Below are 26,743 nucleotides of genomic sequence, written 5' to 3'. Positions count from 1 at the left end.
CTGCACACAGCACGCATAACACATAGCACACAAATCCTGTGTGTCAAACAAGCACAGTCTCTACAGCTATACAACACTACTGCCGCAGTTGTGTTAGGTACTTTTATTGTCCAGTACAGTGAGACAATGCTCACCAGGCTGGAAAAGGTGTAGGTCACAGTGATATGCTCATGGGGCAGTATGGTTCACCACATAACACAAACATACAAGTCAGTCAGATGCATGGACACATATGACTCAGTCATTGTGCATGCCACCACAGCTGATGTGGGATGTCCCTCACTGGGATACATGATAGGGAACATGGAAGGGATCACTGAGCAAGTGACACAGGCTGGTAGACCCCTGACCTTAGTTGGCATCAGACCCTCACCAGGGATTCTGACAAATTACTGAATGCTAATGAATTAGTGTAGCTACAACACCCTAGCTGAATGGTTCTTAGCATGCAGTCACTGCATTGCTATGGAATACTGTCTTACCACTCCCACAACAGGTGAAAACATGCAGCTCCTGTACATCAACAACATGTAGACTATATGCCCCAGACCAGGTGTCCATCCCTCACTACTAGGCTGATAGCATCTACATCTCACACTGTATATACACATCCCACATGCAGCACCTGCACAGAAGACCACGGTCATAATGTTACCCTGTGCAAATACCATGTATTCACATGTGGCAGGCATCACACATGGTAACTATTGAAGGTCACAGGTACATATGTGTATTTGGCACACACATACATCATGTGTGCATTGCCATAACTGGTTTAATCAATGTCATGCATTATTGTGAGTGACAACCCACACACATGGACATTCTGTGTGTGCAAAACACACGTGGCATGTCTGTAATCAAAAGCCATACATAATTGTGATATCATTTAGAAATGGGTATGTGCATCCTGTAGTGTGTTTTCCCAGTTGCCAAAAGGGATATATCAATCATACACACTTACCACCCCCCTTCGCACACACTTGCCACTTGCTGGATTCAAACCCCTATCTAACTATGTTATGACACTAGAGACAGATGCATTAGCACAGCATGCTATTCGCATTACTGGGAGACTTCCTTTCCCCTGATATACTTATAGGGTGCTGACATCATCAGAGTTTAGCAAGTGGAATGATCATCCTGTGGTGTGTTTTCCCAGTTGCCAAAAGGGATGTTTCTTTCACACACACTTGCTGGATTCAAACCCCTATCTAACTATGTCATGACACTAGAGACGGACGCATTATGACAGCGCGCTATTCGCATTACTGGGAGATTTCCTTTCCCCTGATATACTTATAGGGTGCTGACATCATCAGAGTTTAGAAAGTGGAATGATCATCCTGTGGTGTGTTTTCCCAGTTGCCAAAAGGGATGTTTCTTTCATACACACTTACCCCCCTTCACACACACTTGCCACCTGCTGGATTCAAACCCCTACCTAACTATGTCATGACACTACAGATGGACGCATTAGGACAGCGCGCTATTCGCATTACTGGGAGATTTTCTTTCCCCTGATATACTTATAGGGTGCTGACATCATCAGAGTTTAGAAAGTGGAATGATCATCCTGTGGTGTGTTTTCCCAGTTGCCAAAAGGGATGTTTTTTCCATACACACACACTTACCTCCTTTACACACACTTGCCACCTGCTGGATTCAAACCCCTACCTAACCATGTCATGACACTAGAGACGGACACATTAGCACAGCGCGCTATTCGCATTACCGGGAGGTTTCCTTTCCCCTGATATACTTATAGGGTGCTGACATCATCAGAGTTTAGAAAGTGGAATGATCATCCTGTGGTGTGTTTTCCCAGTTGCCAAAAGGGATGTTTCTTTCATACACACTTACCCCCCTTCACACACACTTGCCACCTGCTGGATTCAAACCCCTATCTAACTATGTTATGACACTAGAGACGGATGCATTAGCAGAGCGCACTAGTCGGATTACTGAGTTTCCTTTTCTCCGATATACTTATAGGGTGCTTACATGATCAGTGTCTAGAAAGGGGAATGAGCATCCTCTGGTGTGTTTTCGCAGTTGCTAGGAGTAACATTTGGACCAAGTGTGTGAGCATGCCCAGTTCAGCCTTCCCATGGCATGTTGTGTGAAAGATGTCTCATTTATCTAAGTGTGTGAGCATGCCCAGTGTGGGCTTTACATATGTTGAACTCTGCAGCCCATCACATTTGTGGATGAGTGTGACCTTCAACAAATACCTCCAGTTTATGGTTGTGTGTTCTGTGCCATGTTGTGTAGTTACTGTCCAAATGCTTTTTGTGTGAACAAAACAGGGAGTATACTGTGCCTGCAGGTTTTGCATGGGATACTTTGCACACAATTGTCAACATCCGTTCATACTGACCTAACACTATAGCACTGTATAGTGTAGTGTTTCAGTACTTTCACTGTGGTGGTCAGTATCCTGGGCTTTAGTCCTATCACCGCTTTACATTTCCATAGTGTGCACAACAGCCTGGTTAGGGTCCAGTTGTGCACATCTGCACAAAGGCGGTGCCTCTACAGACCCTGGTAATTACAGCCCCATAAGCTTAACAAGTGTAGTCTGCAAATCTATGGAGAGGATCATAATTGAGCTCATAAACAAAGATATAGGGGACATGCAGGCATTGTACCCATCCCATTTTTGCTTGGTCAAGGGCAGATCATGCCTTTTGTACTGGGTTGACATCTTCAAAACGGTCACTTAGGCCATTGTTGGGGAAAGGCAGTCCATACAGCCTACCTTGGCCTTGCAAACACTTTCAACACAATACCCCACTCAGGTATTGTGGAAAACCCTAACAACTGAAATGTAAACCCATATGTCACAAGATGGGTTGCAAACTGGCTTAAGGACGGGACCCACAGGGTTAGAGTTGCTGGCACTATGTTAGACTCCAGGCTGGTCACAGGTGGTGTCACACAGGGCTCAGTCCTTGGCCCCCATTGTTTGTCATGTACTTCCCAGAAGTACAGGCCAACATGGGAGGACTTTGGATGAATCATGTTTGCAGATGACTGCACACTGGGCACCATAGTGGACAGTGCATCAGACACGGATATCCTTCAGAAGGGACTCACAGTAACTGATAGCTGGTGCCAGGGCCATGGCCTGAAGTCAAAGTGCACAACATGTGTAGACATACCCTTCAGGAAAAGCAAGGTAACCCCAAGCTACCATATAGGTGGCAATCCTCTAAGCACAGAGGAGGTTATTATGGACCTGGGGACCCAGGTTGACAGTCGCCGTTCTTCTGAGACTCACGTTGCTAAAGTGGCTAGAAAGACCTTCTACATTGCCCACCTGATCAGGATGGGATTCACATCCAGATCTAGTGGGTCATTGTTCCCTGTACTCTTCACTTATCAGACCGGTGATCGAGTAGAATGCCCTATTCTGGCTGTATCTCACCCAACATCTGCAGCAATTGGAGACACCCTGAATGTCCCCACCTAAAGGATCAAGGAACCCCAACAGCTGCCATATGCTGCCAGATTGAAGACACTCCCACTCTATTCACTCACATACCGTCTGCTTAGAGGTGACATGTGCCTGACATGCGAGGCCATGTCAAAACAGGGATTAATGGACATGCTCCACCTCAGAATCGGCAGATCCACCTGAACCACTAGTGCAGGTGACTTACACCTTAGCAGGGATGTACATTGGACATGTTGGAGGGATGGAGTTATCACCCGGAGACTCCCTATGCTGTGGAATACAATCCCGGTCCATGTGAGGCAGAGCACCTTGCTGGCTGTGTTCAAGAGGTATCTTGACCTGTGGATGGAAGGTCATACGCTTATCCCGGGATCGTCACTGTGTCACTGCTGGAGAGAGGCATGACAAAATAATGGGCACAGTACTGTTTCCATATAAGGGTGGTGTATGCCAATGAACTCTGTGCTAGGCTTATACCTGCCTTAGGGAAGATAGCCTAGTATAAACCTATGTACCTATGAACCTATCTGACCATGTTGCAATATGTTCAGATGTGAACTACTTACAACAGCCTCATCCAACATCAGTAGTGTATTCCACAACATGGGTGTACATTGGCAAACACTACCAATGTGCCCTAGGCCATTTCTAATGCTAGTCAGAGAGTGTGTTTGTCCATCAACACATTGTAAGTGTAGTTTGCCATGACATATGTCTTGTTTAGTATACTGTGCCTCTGTCTACCTGTGACATAACATTGATACCCAGGGTAAACCTCCCATCTCCCATCCAATCATTAGGATTCCTGTTGAGGGGACTCAACGAGTGTCTCTATGGACAACCTGTACTGGTAGTTTACTCATGCGTGGGGGTGGCTTCTGTGTTTTGGATAATGCAGTACAGCCTGTCCTAAATATGTCAGTGCAGGGGTTCAGGTCCCTCATGTGCATAGCTCCCTGCCATTCAGATTGTACAAGGTGCAGCATGTGCATTGATTCCAGCTCGGACATGGCTTTCTACATCAGGCACAGCTTGCATCTGGGTGGACAGCATGGCAGTGTGTGGAGCTGCACTCTGTTTAATCAGGCTACACATTACATGTGTTCCAGCTCTGTCATACTCCTGGTGAGGTACTGTTGTGGACTTTACAGGTGCTGGATGTGTCTGCATGAGGTACACCCACAGGGGCTATTGTGGTCATTTCTAATGCTGATGAAAGATAACTGCAGAACCACAATGACCTCCCCTTAGCTAGATGTCAGACAGCATGGACCATGCAATCACAATGAAAACAGGACCCTCTCCACAAAGGGAAAGTGTCCTGTCTGGTGGACCCCAGCCATAAACAAACTGTATGACAGATGAGGGTTACTAATGCAAGACAGAGCTACATCTCCAAAAGGGAAGACAGCTGTGATCAGCACTAGTAGAAAGCTACATTATCTCATAAAGACATGCAAGGTCAACTTGGGGACATAAATCACCATAGACAATGAAGGTAACCACACTGCTTTCTTCAGTTATGTCAGACACCTGGTTGTGAACCCTCAGATATGCTCAGACTTGGTACACAACAACATATATTCCAGTGACCTGACAGATATTGGCAACATTCCGCGGACAGCTTCAGTGCAATTTACCCCTCCCTCACCCCCAAAAGAAGATAGTTATCACTGCTGTATGTAACCTCACTGTCATCTTGGATGTCCATGTGAGAGCCGACTCAGCAAAGACAAGTACACAGCATCCATGGGACCTGCTGGTATCTCGGTTGCATGCTATGTGAACTTCAGCAAGGGCTGGACCCGTATATACAACTGCTATTTAACTTAGTCTTGCTACAGGATATGTACCTGAACACTGGCATACGGCAACAGTGGTCCCACTCCACAAAGGAGATGCCTCCACAGACCATGGCAACTACCACCACACAAGCTTAACCAGCCTTGTCTGCAAAGATATGGGAAGAGTCATTATGGAGCTCTTACACAGACACATTACTGACCTACGGACCCTTGTTCCCACCTAGTTCAGCTTTGTACAGGGCAGGTCCTGCCTTTTGCACTTAGTTGACTACTATGAAACTGTCAGTAGGGCCATCGATGAGGGCTACGCAGTCCACACAGCCTACCTGCACTTGGCTAAGGCCTGTGACACAATACCACACTCAGGCATCATAGCCAAGCTCAACAGCTGACATATAACAGCATATGTCGCAGGATAGGTTGCAAAATGGCTAAGAAACAGAACCCATAAAGTCAACATTGCAGCTGCCTTGTCAGATTCGAAGCCAGTCACAGGTGGTTTCCCACAAGGATGTGTCCTGGGACCCCTCTTAATTGGTATTTACTTTTCAGATGTGAAAGCAAACATCGGGGGGTTGTGGCTGACAAAGTTTGCAGATGACTGCAACCTAGGCATCATAGTGAATACATCAGCCGGCACACACATACTACAGACTGCCGTCACAAAGGCAGATAGCTGGTGTCAGACGCATGGCCTGAAACTGAATGCAACTGATGTGTATTCATCCCCTTTGGGAGGAACAAAGTACCCACAGATCAATACATAGACAGCAACCCACTGAGCACAGACAACAAATCAGACACCTGGGGACACATGTAGATAGTGACATCCCCTGTTGCCAAAGTGGTTAGGAAGGCTTTCTATCTTGCCCACCTTATCATGGAGGGTTTTCCATCAAGATCATAGGAGGTCATTGTTCCACTATCCTTCTCCCTTATCAGGCCCATGATTGAATACAAAGCCCCATATGGTATGTACCTCGCCCAGCAATTGCAACAGCTGGATACACCCCAAAAGTACCTACCATGAAGATCAGGGTTCTTCAACACATGTCATATGCTTCCAGAATAGAGGGAATCCAGCTTTGTTCAGTGTCATACCGCATACTTACAGGTGACCTATGCCTGACATACAAGACCATGTCCAATCAGGATTTGGTGGACATGCTCCACTGCAAGCAAACCAAATCCACCAGAGCCATGAGAGCTGAGGATTTGAACCTCAGCACATACATGTATAGGACATGCTGGAGGGACAGAGTCATAACTCAGAGGCATCTCACACTCTAGCAGAGTATCCCAGTTCATGTTTGACAGAGTCCCTCACTGACTCTCTTCAGGAGACATCTGGACAACTGCATATGAGACGGAGGCACAGACTAGACAGAGGCACAGTCATGTTATTCAATTATGTAAGGGGGTCATAATGTGTCACTACTAAGTCAGAGGCACAATATTCAGAATCTATTCTGTACACTTATTACCACTATAAGGGGTGGCAATAGCCACATCACTATGGCTAGGCTTATACATGCACTAGGGCAGATAGCCTAGTGGTAGACTATGACACTATGAAACACCGGTGTATGTGTAGGTATTTGTCAATCAAACACTATGATGTGGTTTGGGGGGCTTGATATCTCCCTGTATTCCAACATTGTTGTGTCTATTCCTTCTAGCATGTCTAGGGATCAGTTGCTAGTGTCCTCTCCTGCTCAGCTGGTGAACCTGGGAATATTGAGGCAATGTTACACTTGCCTCATGTACACTGACAACCCTCTCCTTCTCCCATACAACACACATACATGTGAGAGATGCAACTATATAGCCAAAGTGGAGGGTGAGCTCTCTCAACATAGGACTAGCAAGACCAGAGAGAAGGTGAAGGTAACCACACACATCACAAATCCAGTCTCACATGGCACTATCACAACTTAAGATCATACACATAGACACACAGAGACATACTCGGAGGCTCTGATCAGAATTCTACCAGAACGGCAGTGGCCACCACAGCAGACACTCACACAACTGCCTCCACAGGGCACAGCACATGCAACACATTGACCACAGAGTCGGTGTGCCAAACAGTCACAGCCCTTAAGGCCAAACACAATGCCAGACACACTTGTCATAGGTGACTCCATAGTCAGACACACTGACATCCCGCTCACCAGATCGGGTACGGAGGAGGTCACAGTAAGCTGCCTATCGGCACTGGAATCCAACACATAATGCAAGCACTCAGGTCACTCAACTGCAAGTACAAGTCTGACCCAGTCATTATCCATGCTGGTGTGAACGACCTGAGATGTACCTCCCTGGACTACATGGAAAGAGACATAGAGGATCCCTCTGATTATGTAGGCCAGGCAGGTGTGACCCTGACCTTCAGCAGTATCCTACCTCCACCAAGTATGATGCCACATAAACAGAGACAAGATGATCAGCTGTAATATTTTGCTTAAACTATGGTGTCATTCAATGGGGGTCCAATGTCTGTCTGCCTGGGATGACATGCTTGACAGGCCACGGTGATTTGCAAGGGACGGCTTGCACCTGTCACCCCTGGGCTTCCGGATTTCGGATGATGCTCTTGCCACCCCCATTGTGCCTTTTTTATGCAAGATTCAGATTCTAAACCTACCACCCTAGAACACAGTAGAGGAAAGACACTAAGGGTAATGCTGCTCAATGCCAGAGGTCTCAACCTCAAGCTGCACACACTCTATGCCCTTCTCAGTATGTAGCACATTGATGTCTGTGCTGTGCCTGAAACCCGGTTCACAGCTTCTGACAGCACCCCGGCACTATCGGGTGTTACCTCATATCATGCTTCCGCACCAGAACTGGACAACACCAAGAAGGATGGTGGATGTCCATATTCATCAAGGACAGCCTCACCCCATGGTTGGTGGCAACACACGATGCATCGGAGACCATCCAGGTGCCAGTGACCGTAGGCAAGACTGCTCTGCAGTTTGTAGCATGTTACATGCCACCTCTCAAACTCAGGTACCTCACACAGCTATCCTGCAAACACTGAAGGGGATAAATGTATCTCCAAACACCATCCTACTGGGTGATTCCAACTATCCACATATAGACTGGGATCACTAATCAAGCCACAACACTCTAACACAAAGGTTCCAAGAGTTCATACACTCAAATGCCATGGAACAACTGGTCCCAATCCCCACAAGTGGAGGCAACATACTAGAACTCATCATCATGAACATGGGGTCACACTGTTCAACACCAGAAGTATACCCATCATTGGTGAGATCAGATCATGGACTACTCTCAGTGGGAGTCCACATCCCACCCACACCCCAGATAGAAAAACAAACAGTGAAGACCTTCTCAAATGCCGACTTCACATTTCTAAGGACTGGTGTGGTCTCTTTCAAGGCCCCCAAGCCAGCGGACACCATTACCCAAGCCACTGTATCACTTAGAAATGCCTTCTACCAGCACCTCCAGGACTGCATGGATCAGGCAATCCCAAAGAAAACAAAGACTCTTTGTACCACAGGCAAGCATCCAGTCTGGTGGACCCTAGCCATAAACAAGCTCTACAACACAAGGAAGGAGCTACTACGAGATAGAGCGTAATCCGTAGGAGGGAAGACACCCTGCTCATTGTGAGTAAAACACTGGGTTCCCCATACAATCATCCGAGGCAAGTTTTGAGAGTAAACCCACTCAGGACTCAAGGGACAATCATGAGGCCTTTTTTACCTATGTTTGAAACATGGGAGGGAACTCCCAGATATGCTCAGAATTAATTCGAATGATGTAGATATCACTCCACCTACAGACATTGCCAACATACTGGCTGACAGGTTCAGTGCAGATTTCTCCCCAACTGGAGGGTATCTACACCAGAGGATTTTAGCCCCCAAACATCTCCAATGCTGGGGTGGGAACTGCTCTATCCAAGGCGAAAACACTTTATCCATGGGACCAGATGGTGTCCCCAGTTGTGTGCTCCATGAACTCAATGAGTAATTACACCCGCAGTTAGGGCAGCTGTTTAATCTTAGCCTCACCTCAGGATATGTTGCCAAGGAGTGGCATATGGCAATGGTGGACCCACTTCACAAAGGAGGTGCCTCCACCAACCCCGGAAACTACCATCCCATCAGCTTGACAAGCCTGTTCTGCTAAGCTATAGAGAGGATCATAATGGGAATTATAAATGAAGACATAGGGGACCTGCAGACATTGGATCCAATCCAGTTTGGCTTTGTCAAGGGCAGATCATGCCTTTTAAACTTGGTTGACTTTTTCAAGACAGTCACCTAGGCCATTGACATGGGCAAGGCAGTCCACACAGCCTACCTTGACCTGGCAAAGGCTTTCGACACAATACCCCACTCAGGTATCATTGAAAACATCACCAGCTTAATTGTGAACCCATACATCACAGCATGGGTTGCAAACTGGCTAAGTGACGGAACACACAGGGTCAAAGTTGCTGGTGCCATGTCACACTCCGGAGCTGTCACAAGTGGTGTCCCACAGGGCTCAGTCCTGGGCCCACATTTGTTCAGCATCTACTTTTCAGAAGTACGAGCAAACACAGGAGGATTATGGCTGACAAAGTTTGAAGATGACTGCAAACTGGGAAGCATAGTTGGAAACCCATCTGACACAGACATCCTTCAGAAGGGTCTCATAGACATGGATAACTGGTGCCAGAGCCATGGCCTTACATTAAACACTAAACAATGCATAGCCATACCCTTTAGGAAGAACAAGGTTACCACTCATTCCCATCTAGGTTGCAATCCTCTAAGCACAGAGGAGGTTATCAGGGACCTGGGCACCCAGGTTGACAGTAACCTTTTGTTTGACACTCACATTGCCAGGGTAGTTTGGAAGACCTTCTACATTGGCCACCTCATCATGAAGGGATTCACATCTAGATCAAGGGAGGTCATTGTTCCCCTGTACTCATCACTCATCAGACCAATGATTGCATACAATGCCCCATTCAGAATGTATCTGACCCAACACCCAAGTGCAATTGGATGGGCCCACAAATTCCTCAACAGGAGGTGAAAGGGTCTCAAACATATTTCTTATGCTGCCCGACTGAAGGAATTCCAGCTGTATTCAGTCGCTACCATCTGCTCAGAGGTGACCTGTGCCTGACATACAAGGCTATGTCCATCCCAGAATTAATGAACATGCTTCACCTCAAGACCTCTACATCCATCAGAACTACAAGGGCAGGAGACTTAAACCTCAACACAGATATTAATAGGATGTGCTGGAGGGACAGATTCATCACCCAGAGAGTCCCTATGCTGTGGAACAACATCCTGGTACATGTGAGGCTGAGCACCTCACTGGCTTTGTTCAAGTGAGATCTTGACCAATGGATGGGAGATTGCAGGTATACCCCAGGGATAACCTCAGTATCACTGCTTGACAGAGGCACAGCAAAATAATGGGCATATTATCCATCAAATTGAAGGGGTGGCAGAAGCCACAAAACTCTGGGCTAGGCTTATAAATGCCCTAGGGCAGATAGCCTAGTATGAACCTATGAACCTATGAACATAGGCCTGGGACAGTTCCTGTTATTAGGACAGTGGTCTGCAGCAAGCTATATAGTAGTAGTCAGTTTTAGCCATTGGTTTTTGACCATGGCTATTCCATGTTGCTTCTTGTTGTGGTACAAACATGGGTGTGTGGTTATCCATGCCATTTATTGCTAGTCACCCTCATTTTTATCTTGTTCCATGTTTTTGCCCATGTACATCACTGTATGAGGTGTGACCTGGTAGTGTCAGGGTGCTGATGTGGGCTTTGACCCTGTTTTCTATTACAGCACTGATATCTACATTCTCTATACTGTGTGTGTTTACACTGCATGCATCTTGATGTTTATACTTCTGGCATTGGGTAGCATTACATCTAGGTTCCTATCCCTTGTGGTACCCATGAGGTGGGTTTGTGTTTTTGTGGTTTATGATTGTTGAGGGTGGATGTTAGTTGGGGTCCTCAGGTGTGCATATGGTACATGATATTACATTACTTAACACATGTCATTCATGCCTCAGGTGGTGCTGCAGGGCCGCCTCTGTCAGATGCACATACTACACTCCCTGTACATGTTTGGAAGCAGGTTGTGTCATGTTATGCATCCCTGTTACTGTATGAGTGAGTCAGAGCGGGTATCAGTCCCAGTGTTCCTACTGACCAAGTGTATGTGCTATGCGTTGCCTCTTTGCCAAGGCCAGGGCATACTGGCCACGCCTCCTTCTGCCTACTGGGACAACGTCAGGTTGTTCCTCCTCCGAGTCACCCCCTGCCTGTGGTGGCCTTGGCAATGGTGGGGGGATGTTTGGCCCAGCCCTGTGCTGGTCCTGCTGCAGCTGTTTCCGCAGGATCATATTATGTAGCATAGCACATATCATGATCATTTGGGTACATGTAGTTGGTGTGTACTGCAAGGCTCCACCAGATGTGTCCAGACACCGGAACCGTGACTTGAGCAGCCCAAACACATGCTCTATGACATTACGTGTTTGTGCGTGTGCCTCATTATGGCGTTCCTGTTCAGGTGTGTGTGCTTTTCTGATGGGTGTCATCAGCCACGGCTCAAGTGCATAACCTGCATCCCCCACTAGGTGCCCGTGTGGGAAGTCCCCATTGGCAAATGATTGGTACAGCTGCGTCAGATGCCAGATATGGGAATCGTGGTAGCTCCCAGGGCAGCTAGCACACACATTCATTATTATGCCCTGGGCATCACACACGACCTGGCAGTTGATGGAGGGGTATCCCTTGTGGTTAATGTAGGCTCTACCCCACTCACCGGCTGGTGCTTTGATGCATATGTGCGTGCAGTCTATTGCACCCAGCACCTCAGGGTATCCCGCTATTTGCTGGAAGAGACGCATATTGCTGGCCACAACTTCACGGTCATTAGGGACATATATATGATCACTGACATGTGCTGACATGGCATCCAGGAACTGGTGCAGTACTCTGGAGGCTGATGCCTGTGATATCCCCATCATATCACCAGTTGGTCTCTGGAAGGTACCTGTTGCTAGTATTCTTAGGCCAACACATACCTTGGTTTCCACTGGGATGGGTTCCCCTGTGTTGGTTCTGTGTGTGAGATGTGGCCTGCACAGCTCAACAATCTGCTGCAGAAGGTCTCTGTCCACTCTGTAGTGCTCTACTATCTCCAGCTCATGTACCCATGGTAGGTGACCCTGGGCCTGTATACTCTTCTCCTTCTCCTCACTCTGGGTTGTCTGTCAGCATCTGAATTGTCACCACCCCTCAGCACCGCCCATGCCTGATTATAATAGCTATGGCAGCCCCTAGCATTTCTGCTCTGGTTCAGCTTTTTTCAGTTTTCAATTCTGATAGCTTAGTTTTTGGCAGTATCTCTTGTGAGAAACAGCCTGCACTGCTCTTTGCAGTGTTTTAAGTGCTGGGTTGGGCTTCTAGTCTGCCTGTGTAATTGCCTGCTTCTAATTGTTTCCACCAATTACCCAGCAGTATCTTCTGGCAGTTTCCTGTATTTTAGTTGTTTCGTTTCCTCTCTGTTTCCTGAGGAGGAGCAATGTGCACACCAGCTTAAACACGCCACAGTGACTTAAACGCTGCACACATCCCTACACGGTAGTTACACGCCAAGACACATCCTTACACGGTGTGAGCTTGGCTGATTCATATTAAAACGCTGCACACTGCTTACACACGCACGCCACAAGAAACTGTTGTAAACGGGTTTGCAACACGCCTTCACATGTTGAACCTGCCTTGCACGCCAAGACACGCCACAAGATGCACGTATTTCAAGAAACTTTGAGTGTAGGGATAGCGATACCCTCAATTTCTTGACTTTCCTAGTGTTCTGTTGGGACACACCTCCCTCCCTGATGTCTGTCTGTCATCTCTTACCTTACATTGCCCTCCAATCTGGTACATTTATTACTATCCTTCCCCCTGTGATGTCACCTACCTCTTACTCTGTTCCTCCCCCTTCTCTAACTCTTACACTACTCAGACAGTGCTCATTACCTATGTGGCAGTGTGATTCAGTATTGTAACCCTCATTTACATAGGATTGCCTAGTAAAGACTAGTTACATGTCTTACACGGAGCTTCCCTTGACCACCACTAAATGGAGGCCATATTGTTTTTGGTCTGCAAGTCCCTCCATTGACATTCCATGTAATACATAAATCCCACAACTGTGGGCTTATAAGCTTCGGTTTTAGTTTTAGGTAGTGCACCCTTTATGCTGGTGTGCTGCAGTTAAACCCAGAAATCCCGTGAAAAAAAAAAAGTTATATAACTTCTTTTTGCAACAGTTTTTCATGCCAATGGCCACATATTTGGACATTGGCATGCTTAATGAAACATATGCACCCTTTATTTGGAGCTGACATAGCTCCATTTTTAATTTTGCAGAAATGTACTCAGTTGTCAGCTGAGTACATTTCTGCAGCTAACACGTCCGTTACACGGACTGGTTTCGGCTTCGTGGATCACTCAAATACCTCATTTGCATATATTTAGTCTGCAAATGAGGTATTGAGCATTTCCATGCCCAGTCCATGTAAGAGACATGTTAGCTGTCTCTTACACGGAGATTTGGGCTGTTCCTGAATCGGGAGGCTTACACAGAGGCTTACACTACTCTTGAACTCCATGTAAGCCTTCCTGAATCTGGCCCTCTGAGTCAGCTATTGCTCCTAGGTCATAGTTATTTGCATACTTCAATAGGAAGATGCCTTCTGTTAGTCTGTATGGTATAGACTACAATAAGGGGGAGAGCAATGAATTAACCCTGTCTTACTATAGCTGGCACTGGTGTGATGTGCATGTATTATTCAGACACCTTCTGTAGTGTTGGTTCTGCCAGCAGTCCCATTGAAAAACACTCCTGTGACATAGGAAAATACATCTAGTATACTGAGTGTAGGTGGAACACAGTATGGGTGATGACGTCCTATGACCTGGCAAGGTTATGATATGCAGTGTGAAATAAACCTTACTGTCACCTACAGCTGTACTGCTGACATCAAATAAGTTGATCAAGGTTCATGGCCTTTCAGACCAGACTCAGCACGGTACTAGTGCAGTACTTCCCATTATCAGTGGTGTCTCCCCCTTTGTGGGTTGTAATACCTGTTGGTGTGCACCATTCAGTGTGTACACAGCCTGACATGAAGCTATGTTTTACATGATGTGTATGTGGAGAGAAACTTGTTTTGCCATATGTGTATGATACAACCTGGGATGTGGACAGGTCCCATGCAGCCTGAGTGCAGCTTGTACCTGCATAGTTGTGGTTACAGGGGATCTGTAGTGTACATGGATATATGATTTTGTACCTGTTGGGGGGGCTGTGTGTTTATGTTATCCAAGACCCTATCTGGATTGCTTATTCATGCTCAGCACTTGTAAGCACTACGTAAGCTACTAATTACTATATCGCTCAATCTTCCTCATTACCTAGAGGTAAACAGGTTTTGTATGTACTATTCTCACTTGCTTAGAGTAAAACAGCTCTTGTACTCACTTTCCTTACTTATCTAGGGGAAAATACTTTTATATTCAGGCATGTCCAAGGGGCAGCACCCAGTGTTCTCTCCTGTCTATCTGATGAATCTGTGCATCTTGAGGCAATGTAGAAATTGCCTCATGTACACAGACAACACTATCTGCCTACCACCCAACACTACAACCTGTGAGAGATGCACTTATCTAGCCAAACTGGAGGTAAAGCTCTCTCCAACCAAGACAGAACTTAATTGTCATGTGGAGAAGGTAAACATTTGCACCACACCACACTCATCACATAGTCTCACTAAATCTACACCACCATAATCAACACATAGTAACACAAAAACATTCACGGAGGTTCTCAATAATAATCTGTCTAAGCAACAGAGACCTCCAAAGTGGAAATGCATGCAGCCTCCATCCCCCAACACAACCCCAATGACACATAGCCCACAGACTCAGTGTGCCACTCAACCACAGCCAATAAGGCAAAACAATGTACCCAACACACTAGTCATAGGTGACTATAGTCAGGCACACAGATGTCCCACTCACCAGGCTAAACAAGGAGAAGGTTACTGTCAGCTGCCTGCCGAGTACCAGAATCCACCACAAAACGCAAGCACTCAGGTCACTCCACAACAAGTACAAATATGACTCTGTCATTCTCCATGTTGGTGAGAATGACCTGAGATGTACCTCCCTGGACTACTTGAAAAGAGACATGGAAGAGCTCTCCAATCTTGTAGCCCAGACAGGTATGACCCTAGCTCTGAGTAGCATTCTGCCATCGCCCAGAATGATACCGCAGTATGAGGACAAAATGATTGACTTCAACAATTGGCTAAGCTTCTGGTATCATTCTAAGGGGATCCAGTATCTGTCTGCTTGGGATGACATGGTCAACAGACCATGATGCTTTGCCACAGATGGCCTGCACCTGTTGCCCCTGGCATTCTGGATACTGGCTAAGGCTCTTGCTGCTCCTATAGTGCCTTCTTTAGGCAAGGTTCAAATAACATATTCACCACCATATCAGGAACAGGCAAGCACAAACTGAGGGTAATGCTACTCAATGCTGGAATTCTAAATCTCAAAATGCACTCACTCGAGGCACTCCTTGTAATGGAGAACATCGATATCTGTGCAGTGACTGAGACCTGGTTCAAGGCTCCAGAGATCACCCCTGCACTATCAGGCTATAATTCATACCACACTTTTCGGCCATGTAACCTGGACCAAAACACCCAAGGCAGAGGTGTGTCCATATTCATTAAGGATATCCACCCCTCCAGGCTAATTGCTTAGCACAATGCATCCGAGTTTATCCAAGTGCAACTACCTCTGGGCTAAACTGCAATCCAAATTATAGCTTGCTACAGATCCCCTTCCATGACCTGAGATTCTCACTCCTCTTTTTTTGATGTACTGGAAATTATTAGGGTTCAACCAAACACCCTACTAATGGGAGACTTCAACTACCCCACCATTAACTGGGAAAACTACTCGTGTACCAACTCATTAGCTCAATGCTTTCTGGAATTCATAAACTACAATGCCCTGGATCAACTTATCCACAACCCCACCAGGGGCAAAAATATCTTAGACCGAGGCATTCCCAACATGAGTGACCGGTGTTCCACACCTAAAGTCAACTCCTCATTGGTCCGATCCGACCATAAGCTAAACACCCTTGATATCCACATCCCGCCCCCACCCCCCATTAAGGAAACCAGAGTATAATATTTCTACAAAGCCAAATTCATGCTTCTTAAGACAGAAGTGGTGAACTTCATGACACCCATGCAGATGGACAATACAGTTACAGCTGCTGAATCCTACACAAATGCACTCTATAAGCAATTACATGAGTACATGGATCGTGCTATCCCAAACAGAACCAAGATGCTATCCTCCAAAATAAAGAAGCCAATCTTGTGGTCCCCTGCGGAAAACCTAAAATTTTAGGGAAGGTAAACAACAGAAAAAAAGTATGATTCCCAAAATTATCCAAAACACACCTGTATGATAGCTACAGGGTGCAATGTGCATGTTAACACATATGCCAGTACAATAGACTATACTATGGAGTTTGCACATGTGTGCATAAACAGAGTAGCATACTATAGTATGCGGCATGTGTGTATACATGCCATGCATATGATGTTACATTACATATTGTACAGTGACACATGTAGCTATATGGAATATAGTTGTTATAGGTGCAGTAGTGACTTACCAGGCAACTCCAGGCTCGGTGGTTGAGAGACACCCACCTCCACGATATCGGCTAAGGCAAGTGCATGTTGTTCTGCAGGTGATCTCAGGTTGTCCAGTAGCTCCTCAGTACGTGTGAGTGGGGGCTGGGTTGTTGGCCCACCACCTGTTGCACCTTGTTCCTTGGCGATTGCATTCGCACGCTGTTTTGCCCATCTAATGAGGTCTGTATAGTGTCTGCGCACCTGCTGGTATGTGTGGTTGTGGCCACCCACATCATTAACCCTCCTGCAAAGTTCCTTCCACAGGGCATCCCGCTGCTGTGCATCCTGTGGCACATGGCTGAACAGGACATTATGATTGTCATGTAGGTATGGGACGAGGGCCAAATCCTCCAGGTGGGTATAAGGTAGTAGCCTTGCACGTGGCATACCTGGAAGATATAATGATGGAGACAGGTCACAGTAACTCACTGAGACGTACAGAGCTACAGCTGAACATACATGTGTATCATATTTATTACGATTAAATAGTTGTCTTTGCAAATCTATATGACATTGACACCACTGACATGTTTGTGTCACACACATTTGACACTCAGTGGTGAATGGATATTATCACCATATTTGTGTGTGTGTCACCTGATTACATTGCTCATACTCCATGTGGATGCTGCCTTGATGTGGGCATGTCTGTTCACCTGTACTGGTGTTCTTACATATCAGTACATGGCTGGATGTGTCCACATTAATGCAGTCGACCTTGATGGTGTGTATATGTCACATATAAAGACTTACACTGCCTTAACGGACATGACCTGTGACCCTGCAGACTAGCTCATGGAAGGTTTTACATGTATGTGTTATCTAAACGGCACTGTACAGCAGTTCAACATCCTGCCATGTATCACCTGTGTTGCACATGTGATACACATGCGACACTGTCTAGCCAGATGATATTTGCAGGGATGGATATCAGCTATATAATGTACGGTCAAAGCCAACTATTAGGCTATATACCCTGGGCCATGTATGAATCTAGGATGAAAGGTTACCTAGCTGTAGCTGAGAGGCAGGTCTCTGGGGCCAGGTGAAACAGTGCCACATAACTGATCCACAGGTCTAATGATACATTTACCATGCGGTCATCACACCATGTCTGAGAGGGGGGCAATGTGCAGCTTTGCTGGACAGGAATGCATAGTATGGCAGGAGTATGTAAAGTGTATGGGACAAGGATCTGTCCAGCTTGTGGTGATCTTTGTACTAGGAAGGTGGATGTCCATGAAGTATGTGTTTGAGATCAGGATGTGTACGTGTAGCATGTCCAATATCACTGGGTTGGACATGGCTTTATTCAGGGTAGGCATCATGCTACATAGTGGAGATGGGGATTGGGGAGGCTGGTGTAGGCCATCCGAACATGGCCAATACCCCTTAAAGGAAATATGTGATCTGATATGGGTCACTTGAGTGTTGAGTATGGCTGGACAATGATCTCTATATTGATGGATGGCACCCTGTCATGATTAGGGTTGCCACATACGACTAACTGACAGGTGTGGTGACGTAACTATCACAGGAAAGACACCTGCCCAGCTGCATCCCTTACACACAGTGTCCATTATGTTGACCACTGCCTAGGTGGTAGTTTATAGGTACAGGGTTATTAACATAGGGGTGACAATGCAATATGTAGCTGTCAGAGTGTGGCCATATGTCACACACCTCACCCACAATGCCCCTTCTGTATGCTGTCCACAACACTCTGGGTCAGCTATTGCTCCTAGGTCATAGTTATTTGCATACTTCAATAGGAAGATGCCTTCTGTTAGTCTGTATGGTATAGACTACAATAAGGGGGAGAACAATTAATTAACCCTGTCTTACTATAGCTGGCACTGGTGTGATGTACATGTATTATTCAGACACCTTCTGTAGTGTTGGTTCTGCCAGCAGTCCCATTGAAAAACACTTCACTACCAAAAAGCAAATAAACACCTTCACAGACTGAAAATCACAAAAGCAAGTGCCAGCAACCAAATCCAAGGCAAACAAAGTTTAATGGATAATGCAAGCACCAAAAACGCTTTCGGACAGCTCAGTGTCCCTCCTTCCTCAGACAAATTTTAAAACCAGCTTGCAATCACATTTATACCATTTAACATCAATTAATTAAGTAATCAAACAATTTTAATTAAATAGATTAAATCAATGGTAAGCATATAAAACTAGCTTACTTCCACAATGAGTAAATAAGTCAGTATTGCCACACTCTGTTCCTCATCCTTACCATAAAATAGTGTGTGCATAAGAATGCATATAAAATTGTGGACATGCACACACTAAACCATTCATAATTCATTGTTAATATTAAGATATAAATGTATATAAATATAACTATAAATGTAAATATGTATAGATATATGTAAATATACCCCCACCCTACTCTCTCACACACACACACACACACACACACACACACACACACACACACACACACACACACACACACACACACACACACACACACACACATTCACCCATACACTCAAACTACGAACAACCTTAAAATATTAAAATCTTTAAAATGAACAATAAAACATACTTGATAGCAGGAATAAATGCAGAAAAAACTTGATTTTAACAACACCATGAACTCTGTTAAACAATAAGATCATGTTAAATTAGAACAAAAAACAAAAATAAAAGCAAGCATTCTTCTTAACATTATGCATATACAGCAACTAATTAAATTCCACACATAAAAAGTGGGGCTACCTTTTCAAAGATAACAATTTCAAAACACAAGAGATGGAAACATATTCATTTAAACCTGGGTGCATATATGCCCCAGTACGAATCTGCCATGCCAATTCATTATTATCCAAATGGATTTGCCACGGACCACCCTTGTTGTCTACCTTCACTTGCCCCAAGATCGTAAACTTTGTTTGCCTTGGATTTGGTTGCTGGCGCTCACTTTTGTGGTTTTTCAGTCTGTGAAGGTGTTTATTTGCTTTTTGGTAGTGAAGTTTGTTCTTTAACATGAGCGTTCCAAGCATGCCATCCCAAGGCTCACTTTTTTCTCAAACGAACAACAGCGATGACAATCCATTGACTGGTGTGTTGAATGCTGAGGAGGCGAATGCTGTAGGCAATTTAACGGTCCTACTGAAGTTGGTCATGGATCGTGTGGATATTCTAACTCAAAGGATTGATGGTATGCAAATAAGTTCTACACAAGTCGAGGTTAGACCTGGTTCACAGTCTGTTCCTTTAACCAGTCAACCTGCAGTACCTAAACTGATGTCGGCAGCTACTTCCGGTTCTACAGCAGCTGACAACATGGTTTCGTTGCGTAGTGCAGTACAGTTTGATATTCAGCCTGGCCAGGCTGTTAGAATGCTTAATGAAGAACGTAACACACAAAGGAGTCCAGTACCTTTAGGCAACACAGTTGGGTGCCCTTCTATTGATGGCTTCTTGAACCATATAAACTTCTTTAATGACGAGACTGAAAACGGCGTTGTTGAAGAGGTGCATGAGAATGTAAGTGATTTATCTAACTTAATTGCAGACTTTGACTCGAAATTATTCAAGTACAGGAAATTGCAACTTGAGATCTCTTATTTTCAAGAATGCCTAGTTAAAAAGCTTGTTCCCAAAGGTTTACAGCAATGGCGTTTTCCGGTTGGGTTGGTAGAAGGGTCCCAGTTTCATAAAGACCTTTTGGCACTGTTTAATAAGCAGGGTTTTGAGTTAATGGGCTTACTCATTTCTCATTATCAGAAAGAAATTGATTGTCTTAAAACAGAACTCCTAACACTTGACAACAGTATTAAGGAAGATTCTGAATTTGTTAGATACAAATATGAGTATTCTAGAATTTTTTCTAGTATTGAAGCAACTATTAGTAAATTAATTAACAACAAAAAAAAGAAGATTAATAGAGACATTCAAGAATATAGGGGTAACAAAGCTTATCCCCGACCTCCCATATTTTTTAATAAGCTACAAGGTGGTATTGTGCAAAAGAACACTGAAGGAGAATTATTGAATACAGTGGATGCTCAGCCTAATTTACAGTTTGATAATTATGAAGACGAACCCGTGACCCTTCGTCGGAGTGAAAGGCTTCTCAGTAATTCTAACAAGTATGTTAACACGAACTCTAAAAGAGTTGGTAATAACAACATCATGACTACCCATGGGTCTGCTGCATCTAATGACGTCACTTCTAATGCCCAGAAGGGTTTTCCCAGAAACAAGAAAGCCAACAAGGCGAATGGACAGGGCAAGAACTATCAGGGCAATTACAGGAATCGGAGGTCACAACGCAGGAGATGATAGACCACTTTTCTGATCCACTGGTTCTTATGGACTCCAAAGGGACTTTAAAATCTATAACTATACGTCATTTGTTATTGACCCTGAGTTAGTTGAGTTCTTTTCTAAGGGCTTAATCTTTGTCCCTGACACACGTTTTGACTTGGTGAGGACAATTATTGACCTTAAATTGTTTATTAGAAAACTGAACTTAAAGCTATTGATGGGTAATGGTACAGTGTCAGCCAGTTCGCTTAGGGTTCCCAGTGTTTATAATCCACCTTTGCATGAAACCTTACGCCTTTTTGAAAAAATGTGTGAGTTTGATTTAAGGGCTCTTGAATCTGATAAGTTGTTTCATAGGCGACCTGCTAACATCACCAAACACCAGCTTGAATTTCTGGGTTTACTGAAAAATTGCAATATTAGGGTCATGAAACCTGATAAGGGGGAGGTCTAGTGTTTATGGATGATTTTTTGTATGTTCAGAAAATGATGTCTCTCCTTAACACTGACTTTTATGAAGAAGTGAGTATTAATCAGGTTAATGTTGCTCATGCAAGAATCAGGGGATTAATAGAGGATTTGTTCCTTGAGAGGTTTATAGACCTAGACCAGTATCAATATTTAAATGTCTTAGCCCCCAGGTTACCAGGCTTGTTTGGTATCCCGAAAATTCACAAATGTTTATCACAACCCCCTTTTTGTCCTATTGTTGATAGCCGTGGGTCTATGACTTGTGCTTGTGCAAAGCTCATAGACAGTATTTTAAGGCCCTTAATTAACCAGGAACCCCAGATTTGCAAAGATTCTTGGAGTTTTCTGTATGAAATTAAAAGGATCCCCTTTGATGTCAGTTATTGATTTTTAACAATTGACATCAAAGATTTGCATACGGTTATCCCACAAGATATTGGTATTCAGTGGGTCCATGAATTTTTGCATGACAAAAAGACTGATGACAATACCATTAACTTGATTGAGACCTTATTGGAAATAGTCCTAAGCAACAACTTTATGTTGTTTGATAAGAAAATTTATTTACAAAAATCTGGGGTGGCCATGGGGTCGCCATGCGGTGGCAGTTTTGCCAACTGTGTATTAGCCTTCTGGGAAAGGGCTTTTTTATTTACTGATATGAGTTTCAAGGAAAATGTTGCCTGGTACACATGGTACCAGGATGATATGTTTCTTATTTGGAAAGCATCACCATCTGAGGTTCCTGCTTTCCTAAGGACCATTTCTAATTTGACCTCTTTTTTGGAATTCACCTACAACCTGCAGGAGTTTAGTATCAACTTTTTGGATATACTGATTAGTAAGGATGTGACGAATTCAAGATATAAGAGTGTCATTTATCGTAAGCCCACTTATTCTAACACTTTTTTGCATTTTACTAGCAGTCATCCTAAACATCAAAAGAAGGCTGTAGTGAAAGGTCAGTTAGTTAGGGCAGCTAGGATGGTGTCGGATTTTGAAGTCTTTTTGTTGGAATGTGAACAATTAAGACGCATGTTTTTAACAGAGGGTATCCTTCTTTAATGTTATCAGATATTAGCATTGAAGTTATTAAAAAGAGAAGATCAGGTTTTTACAAACTAATCCTATCGTTGACCAACTAATCCTATCGTTGACTTGTGTTAGTGCCGTATCGGTTCACACAGATGTACCAGAACTGGCTGTCGATACCAAATCAGATTCCACTCCTGTAACTAGGTTTTTGTGCACCTTCTCTGTTGATCACCACCATATCAGGAAGGTGTTTAACAAAAATTGGGCCTTAATTTTGGATGACAATTTTTTGTCCCATCAATTGGGGGAGGCCCCGAAAATTATCTTTAGAAAGGGGCGTAACTTAAAAAGCATGCTTGAGTGTCATTCACGTCCTGCCCGTCAACAAGTGTTAGCAATGACTAAGTGTGGGGCGTGTAACCAATGTAAGTATGTTCTGACAGATTCTAAAGTTTTTGTTAGGAATGTTGAATATCACATAACAGGGAAATATAGCTGTGAAACTAGTGGGGTGGTTTACCTGGCCTTATGTCAGAAATGCACTGCTTTCTATATAGGGAAAACTGAAAGGAAGTTTAAGCAGCACATTTATGAACATATTTATGCTATTTCAAGGCATGATCTTAACAATGCTCTAGCCAGACATATTGGTGTATGCCCTGATCACCATTTCAAGTTTACGATCTTGGGGCAAGTGAAGGTTGACAACAAGAGTGGTCCGTGGCAAATCCATTTGGATAATAATGAATTGGCATGGCAGATTCGTACTGGGGCATATATGCACCCAGGTTTAAATGAATATGTTTCCATCTCTTGTGTTTTGAAATTGTTATCTTTGAAAAGGTAGCCCCACTTTTTATGTGTGGAATTTAATTAGTTGCTGTATATGCATAATGTTAAGAAGAATGCTTGCTTTTATTTTTGGTTTTTGTTCTAATTTAACATAGTCTTATTGTTTAACAGAGTTCATGGTGCTGCTAAAAGCAAGTTTTTTCTGCATTTATTCCTGTTATCAAGTATGTTTTATTGTTCATTTTAAAGATTTTAATATTTTAAGGTTGTTCGTAGTTTGAGTGTATGGGTGAATGTGTGTGTGTGTGTGTGTGTGTGTGTGAGAGTAGGGTGGGGGTATATTTACATATATCTATACATATTTACATTTATAGTTATATTTATATACATTTATATCTTAATATTAACAATGAATTATGAATGGTTTAGTGTGTGCATGTCCACAATTTTATATGCATTCTTATGCACACACTATTTTATGGTAAGGATGAGGAACAGAGTGTGGCAATACTGACTTATTTACTCATTGTGGAAGTAAGCTAGTTTTATATGCTTACCATTGATTTAATCTATTGAATTAAAATTGTTTGATTACTTAATTAATTGATGTTAAATGGTATAAATGTGATTGCAAGCTGGTTTTAAAATTTGTCTGAGGAAGGAGGGACACTGAGCTCTCCGAAAGCGTTTCTGGTGCTTACATTATCCATTAAACTTTGTTTGCCTTGGATTTGGTTGCTGGCACTCGCTTTTGTGGTTTCCATTGAAAAACACTCCTGTGACATAGGAAAATACATCTAGTATACTGAGTGTAGGTGGAACACAGTATGGGTGATGACGTCCTATGACCTGGCAAGGTTATGATATGCAGTGTGAAATCAACCTTACTGTCATCTACATCTGTCTGACATCAAATAAGTTGATCAAGGTTCATGGCCTTTCAGACCAGACTCAGCACGGTAGTAGTGCAGTACTTCCCATTATCAGTGGTGTCTCCCACTTTGTGGGTTGTGATACCTGTTGGTGTGCACCATTCAGTTTGTACACAGCCTGACATGAAGCTATGTTTTACATGATGTGTATGTGGAGAGAAACTTGTTTTGCCATATGTGTATGATACAACCTGGGATGTGGACAGGTCCCATGCAGCCTGCGTGAAGCTTTACCTGCATAGTTGTGGTTACAGGGGCTCTGTAGTCTACATGGATATATGATTGTGTACCTGTTGGGGGCGCAGTGTGTTTATGTTATCCAAGACCCTATCTGGATTGCTTATTCATGCTCAGCACTTATAAGCACTACGTAAGCTACTAATTACTATAGCGCTGAATCTTCCTCATTACCTAGAGGTAAACAGGTTTTGTAAGTACTTTTCTCACTTGCTTAGAGTAAAACAGCTCTTGTACTCACTTTCCTCACTTATCTAGGGGAAAATACTTTTATATTCAGGCATGTCCAAGGTGCAGCTCCCAGTGTTCTCTCCTGTCTATCTGATGAATCTGTGCATCTTGAGGCATTGTAGAAATTGCCTCATGTACACAGACAACACTCTCTGCCTACCACCCAACACTACAACCTGTGAGAGATGCACTTATCTAGCCAAACTGGAGGTAAAGCTCTCTCCAACCAAGACTGAACTTGACTGTCATGTGGAGAAGGTAAACATTTGCACCACACCACACTCATCACATAGTCTCACTAAATCTACACCACCATAATCAACACATAGTAACACAAAAACATTTATGGAGGCTCTCAATAATAATCTGTCTAAGCAACAGAGACCTCCAAAGTGGAAACGCATGCAGCCTCCATCCCCCAACACAACCCCAATGACACATAGCCCACAGACTCAGTGTGCCACTCAATTACAGCCAATAAGGCAAAACAATGTACCCAACACACTAGTCATAGGTGACTCTATAGTCAGGCACACAGATGTCCCACTCACCAGGCTAAACAAGGAGAAGGTTACTGTCAGCTGCCTGTTGAGTACCAGGATCCACTACATAATGCACGCACTCAGGTCACTCCACAACAAGTACAAATATGACTCTGTCATTCTCCATGTTGGTGTGAATGACCTGAGATGTACTTCCCTGGACTACTTGAAAAGAGACATGGAAGAGCTCTCCAATCTTGTAGCCCAGGCAGGTATGACCCTAGCTCTGAGCAGCATTCTGCCATTGCCCAGAATGATACCACAGTATGAGGACAAAATGATTGACTTCAACAATTGGCTAAGCTTCTGGTGTCATTCTAAGGGGATCCAGTATCTGTCTGCTTGGGATGACATGGTCAACAGACCACGATGCTTTGCCACAGATGGCCTGCACCTGTTGCCCCTGGCATTCTAGATACTGGCTAAGGCTCTTGCTGCTCCTATAGTGCCTTCTTTAGGCAAGGTTCAAATAACATATTCACCACCATAACAGGAACAGGCAAGCACAAACTGAGGGTAATGCTACTCAATGCTGGAATTCTAAATCTCAAAATGCACTCACTCGAGGCACTCCTTGTAATGGAGAACATCGATATCTGTGCACTGACTGAGAACTGGTTCAAGGCTCCAGAGATCACCCCTACACAATCAGGCTATAATTCATACAACACTTTTCAGCCATGTAACCTGGACCAAAGCACCCAAGGCAGAGGTGTGTCCATATTCATTAAGGATATCCACCCCTCCAGGCTAATTGCTTAGCATAATGCATCCGAGTTTATTCAAGTGCAACTACCTCTGGGCTAAACTGCAATCCAAATTATAGCTTGCTACAGATCCCCCTCCATGAACCAAGATTCTCACTCCTCTTTTCTTGATGTACTGGAAATTATTAGGGTTCAACCAAACAACTTTCTATTGGGAGACTTCAACTACCCCACCATTAACTGGGAAAACTACTCGTGTACCAACTCATTAGCTCAATGCTTTCTGGAATTCATAAACTCCAATGCCCTGGATCAACTTATCCACAACCCCACCAGGGGCAAAAATATCTTAGACAGAGGCATTCCCAACATGAGTGACCAGTGTTCCACACCTGAAGTCAACTCCTCATTGGTCCGATCCGACCATAAGCTAA

This window comes from Protopterus annectens, chromosome 8.part0 (assembly GCF_019279795.1).
Source record: "Protopterus annectens isolate FY-2018-M chromosome 8.part0, PAN1.0, whole genome shotgun sequence".
In the NCBI taxonomy this organism is placed as follows: Eukaryota; Metazoa; Chordata; order Ceratodontiformes; family Protopteridae; genus Protopterus; species Protopterus annectens.
Note: the sequence above shows the minus strand (reverse complement) of the source record.